Source organism: Gorilla gorilla, chromosome 2, assembly GCF_029281585.2.
Source record: "Gorilla gorilla gorilla isolate KB3781 chromosome 2, NHGRI_mGorGor1-v2.1_pri, whole genome shotgun sequence".
Classification (NCBI taxonomy): Eukaryota; Metazoa; Chordata; class Mammalia; order Primates; family Hominidae; genus Gorilla; species Gorilla gorilla.
Window position 1 is genome coordinate 172485880 of NC_086017.1, and position 6140 is coordinate 172492019.

Below are 6140 nucleotides of genomic sequence, written 5' to 3' on the forward strand. Positions count from 1 at the left end.
CTGGGGCTTTAGCCAAAGCTGCGTTAAAGCGCTCAGGGAAAGCCCGCGCCCAGCATCCATCGGGCTGCAGACTTTGGCAAGGGGGCGAAGAAGCCCGGGTGTAAGCACAGCAGGACTGCGTCTGAAACTCGGCATCAGGCTGCTAAGTGAGCCCAGGGCTCGGGCTGGGGCAGCGGGCGGCCAAGCAAGCATCCCACCCCATTTATTTGTCAAAAACCGAAGAAAGCAAAGCCTTTTAGCACTGGCAGCTAATTTTGGTGCCTCTGAACGTGTGAAACGCCCCTCCCCGCCCCACTCGCATCCTGCCACCTTGCCCGCGGTAGCTGGGAGGTTAATCGTTAAAAAGGTGGACTCCCCCAGGGAAACAGATGAAAGGATCGTGCCCGGAGAACTTGTGTGTGCCCACTCACAAGTGCAGAGAATTAATCTCGGCCCGGACTGCGGCAGGAGGGCAAACTGGTGAAAGAAGGCTGGGAGGCGGCCCGGTGGTGCAGAGACGCGCGGCGCCTGCTCCCGCGGCTCCCGGGGCTGGCGTGCCCTGCGCTTACGCTCCGCGCTCGAATATCTTCCCCGGAGGGCTCGGGACCAGCGCGAGCACCTTCCCTGGAAGCCCACATCCATCACCCAGCGATCTCCTCTCCATCGAGAGCAGGGCTTGCTGAGAGTGGCGGAGGACCTTGAAGGCTCCCGGTTCTGTATCTCCGTGGCCGAGACGCTTTCTGCTCGAGGCCCAGGGGAGTCCGGGAGCGAAAGCCTCTTTTGATGAATGAGCATTTGGGCAGTATCTGCCCATCAGCCCCCACTGCCGAAGGAGGAGACACTGCACATGCTCGGCCAGGGCTGATTGTGCTAAAGCGCGAATTTTAGCTGCTGGCAGGTCTCTGCTCATCCTCACAACGCGCTTTCAGCGGGTTCCACACTGCCAGGGCTATTACGAAGAGGGAGGCTCACGTTATTGGGCGGTGGTGTCTCCATGCAGGAGGGAGGATGTCCCCAGAGGAAGCTAAAGGTAGATGGGGGCAGGGAAGGGAACCAATAGAAACAGAGCACCTGCTTGGGCCCGTGTTAGCCATTTTACGTAGTTATCATTTCCTTCTGCTCCCGTGTCTAAATAGCAGCAACCACTGCTAGTGTTATTTATTTCTTTATCACTTTATGTTGGTCACATTCCTTATCTTTTGGCTTCTCCCGACACACCTTGCAATATTGGCAGGGTAGATATGACCACTCAGGGCATGTAGATCAGGAAATAGAAACCCTAAGAAACGACTTGGCGGGGGCTACCAAGCCCATTTTGGTGAAGCCAATTCTATTTACACTGGTAAATCTTATTTTTCATTATCTATTTTCCTCCACTTAGCTGTGACACTCCACCCTCCATACTGTGATTGCACATTTGTGGAAATATAGAAATAGACCTCCTTGGCAAAGGTTTGTGAAATGGATATGAGACCTTGCAACTACTCCAACTGGAGGTTGGGGGAAACTGGCACAGCTGGCAGATGTATTCAGACCATTAAAAGTAATCTTAAATAACATACACGTATTATAACCACACACAGGAACATCTTTATGAATATCTTAGCACCTCCAAACGGAGAATGCATATTAACATGTTTTCCATACAACTATAGAACATTCTCGAAACTTAACTAGATCACAAACTATAGGTCAACACTTTTATTTTTATTTTTATATTGGAGACAGGGTCTCACTCTGTCGCCCAGGTTGGAGCGGAGAGGCACAGTCACAGCTCACTGCAGTCTCAGCCTCCTGGGCTCAAGTGATCCTCCCGCCTCAGCCTCCTGTGTAGGTGAGACTACAGGCACGTGCCAGTACACCCAGCTATTTTTTAAATTCCTTAGAGAAGGGGTCTCATTTTGATGCCCAGGCTTAGGTCAACACATTTTAAAAGGCAGAAGTCATACAGACCACATCATCCATCAAAATACAATAAGGATAAAATTAACAACAAACATTTACCCTGATTGATATTACTATTGGAAATTTAAAGATGCTTTGAATCTGTATTAAAAAGCACAAATGGGAAAATTACAAACTCTTTAGGAACAGAAGAAAAACAAAAACCCTACATAACAAAGTTGAGAGAATACAGAAAAGCCAAACAATCTATGAAATTACACACTAAGTGTCTTTATTGCAAAACAATGTACAAGGAGACTTAGAAAAAATTGTGAAAGAATTATGTTAACTAATAAAGATAACAGCAGAAAATAATAAAGTAGGAAAGTAAAAAACAAAAACAAAAATGAAAAAGGAGACTTGATCAAGAAAAGAAAAAAATATTCTCTGGAAAGATCAAGAAATAAATCTAGAAAAGATCAAGAAGCAGAGAAGATACAGATAACATTAGGAAAGAAACGTGGCATACAACCACAGATAAGGAAGATATTAAAAAATTTAAAAAGCACCTCAATTGATATTTTTTTGCGCATGAGATGGCATCTTCTTTTGTTCTGATTACTGGAACTTGTGAGATAATAATTAGTTAGCACTACAGCTTGTGCAGAGGTGAATGAAATTTGAAGAACCAGGCAGAATTGTTAAGAATATAATAGTGTAAGAACATAAAGTAATGATAATTGTATCAACTGATCATTTTGAACCAGGCCTTTCATCATCAGTATCCTAAAGTTTCTATCGCATAACTAAAGAACATACTGCTGGAGTAGAAAACTTTCAAAAATAATCATCACTAGTGTGTATTCCCCTAGGTAATCTGAGATGTTTGGAGACAGATATTATTGGGAAAGGAATGGGTCCACTTTGTAAAACTGTGTTTAGGTTTTTTTGGGATGTCTCTGGAGTCTACAATATCAGGAAGAAGAAAGGAGTTGATGGGAGAATCCACTTAAAATGACCCATAGTCAGCTACCCAGTCTTTCATGCATTTGCTGAGAGTGATCTTACTTTTAGCAGATGAAAATTCAAGGATAAAATGTGAGTTTTTCTAAAGCTTCCAAACCTGACCATGGTGAAAAGAATATGGACTTTGAAGAAAAACAGCTCTGGATTCAAGTCCTAGCTCTTTCTACTAATCAGTTCTGTAGTCTGAGACAATTAGCTGTATCAGTATACTTGGTTTTCCCAGTTATAAAGTAGGAATAATATTGACTTCATAGGGTTCTTTTGAAAATTAAATGAAATGTCATTTACAAAGTACTCATCATATGGTTCCTGCTGAACCCCGAACCCCAGTCTGCCTTTCCTTATTGCCATCTTTTAGTAACTTCTCTTCTGGCTATTCACATTCCTTCCATTTTGTCACTGGGATGTTACCCCTTCTTCCCTTCCTTTCAGTAAACCATGCGCCTACTCCATGACTTACCAGCAATCAGAGAAATCCAAGTATCATTACCGAGTACCCTTGGGTTGCTTTGGAAAGATCCTCTTAAATCTAAAAATTACTTAGCCCCTTTTTTACAAGGTGTAAATGGCAAAAATGAGGCCTGCTTCTTCTTTCTTTCCTTCCTTCCTGCCTGCTCCCCCCTTTATTTTTACTTACCACATTTTTTTTTGAGTTCCTATGAAACTATGCATGAGCGACATTCCCCAACTCACTGATTCCTGTTTAATAAGTATGCATACGCTTAGACTGAAGTCTTCCACTGGGAAAAGACCCTAACCTTGAAACACTTGTAAAATTTAATGTTAGAATAAAGACCATATTATTAATGTTCAGTAATGAGAGTCAGTAGTTTATTCTAAAAATCGGAAAAACAGCATTCCATTAAGGGACTTAATGTTGATGTCCCCATTAATCACTAACAAAAATAAGAGATTTATCAGAATAGGCACGAGTTTTGTCCTTAAAAAGCCTGTCCCCATCTACCCCTATAGAGCTGAGGAGTAGCAATAAGACCAGTTTAACAAAAGATTTTCTGCATCATTTATTCTAAAGCAGTCTTTTAAAACATTATTTCTATACTACATTATTATTACATACAACATCCATTTTGGTGTAGCTATATCTATTTGGGCAAGACAAAGAAGACAATGGAAAGTCAACAGAGTTAAGAGAAAAGAGTGAGGCTCCACTTAATTGTATTAGGTAATATCCTGGCTTAGCAACTCTTATCCTCTTTTATTGATCTCATTTTCAGAGGGGAAAAAAGAAATAAAATGAGTAATCCATGAGGATATTTGAAAGTATAAACAGAAATTTGAGGCAAATTTTATTTACTTTTTTTTGGTTTGCTTTCATAAGGTGCAGATTAACCCTTGCTTATTTCTTTTAAACCTTGTTATATTAACACTATTTATTTATTTTTTATGCCCTAAAGATACTACTATTCCCCCAGAGTAGAACTCTTCCTAACATTCAGTAGAATTTGAAGGGTATTTGAGGGAATTGTCATATGTTAATGGAGTTTACATGTTCTAACAGCAAGTAGCTATGCCCCTCTGGTATACTAGCTAACTTCTTAACCATTTTTAAATGTCCAGTGCAGTGGTATTAAATACATTCATAACATTCTGCAACCATTACCACCACCTCTATCAATAATTCTTTTCATCTTATAAAACTGAAATTCTGTACCCATTAAACAACAACTCCCCATTCCTCCCTCCATGCAGCCCCTGGCAACCACCTGTTCTACTTTCTATCTCTATGATTTTAACTACTCTAACTGTTTCATATAAGTGTACTCATACAGTATTTGTGTGGCTGGGTATTTCACTAGAAAACTGTTCTCAAAGTTTATCCATGTTGTAGCACAGGGGTCCCCAATCCCTGGCCCTGGACCAGTACCTGTCTGTGGCCTGTTAGGAACTGGGCTGCACAGCAGGAGGTGAATGGTGGGCGAGCATTATCACTGGAGCTCTGCCTCCCGTCGTCAGATCATCATCAGCATTCGATTATCATCGGAGTGCAAACCCTATTGTGAACTGCGCATGTGAGGGATCTAGAATGCATACTCCTTATGAGACTCTAACTAATGCCTGATGGTCCGAGGTAGAACAGTTTCATCCTGAAACCATTCCTCCCCTCCCCACCTCCCTGTCTGTGGAAACATTGTCTTCCATGAAACAGGTTCCTTGTGCCAAAAAGGTTAGGGACCATTGTTACAGCCTATGTCAGAATTTCCTTCCTTTTTAAGGCAATATTCCATTATACGTATACGACATTTTGCTTGTCCATTCATCTATTGCTGGGCATTATGTTGCACCCTTATGCTCAGTGATGGATCAGTAAATGAATTGGTTACCTGGAGTTAGAGGTTGTTCCAGGTTACTACATAACTGGACCATATCATGGTTAAACCTAAGATCTTGAATAAATTACTGGAATACATTTATCAATAAAGGAACGAATCTCACTTTCCTTCTGGCTGGTATAAGGAAAGCCCCATTAATAATCTTATAGTTATCCTTTTTTTTCCCTCAGAATAAGTAGGCAATTTTTTCTCTGTAAAATGGAAAATATGTTTCCCTTCACTGCCATATTGTTACAAAGATGCATGTGATATCCCCCATTACTATCAATTCTTTTGCTTTAGTTTTCCTGTACCAAAATAGAATTTTATTTTCTTCATTAATTAGTCCTTTAGATTAAAGGAAACAAAACAGACAGGGTGCAGTGGCTCACGCCTGTAATCCCAGCACTTTGGGAGGCCGAGGTGGGCGGATCACCTGAGGTTGGGAGTTCAAGACCAGCCTGACAAACATGGAGGAATCCTGTCTCTACTAAAAATACAAAATTAGCCAGGTGTGGTGGTGCATGCCTGTAATCCCAGCTACTCAGAAGGCTGAGGCAGAAGAATTGCTTGAACCCGGGAGACGAGGTTGCGGTGAGCTGAGATCGCACCATTGCACTCCAGGCAGGGCAATAAGAGCGCAACTCCATCTCAAAAAAAAAAAAAAAAGAAACAAACAAAACAGGAAATTGGTAGTGACTTGAGTGTTTGAACTCTGTCAAGCTCAAAAGAAGATGAATAATAATGATACAGACCATAATGATGATAATGACTATCAGTTATTAAACTACTATCACAAAATTTTCACAAATAATCTTACAGCAAGTTTGGAGGGTAGGAGCTTTGTATCTCATTTTGTAGACCAAGAATCAGAGAGGTTGGAACCCTTCTAAAGTGACACAACTTTACGAGTTGGATACC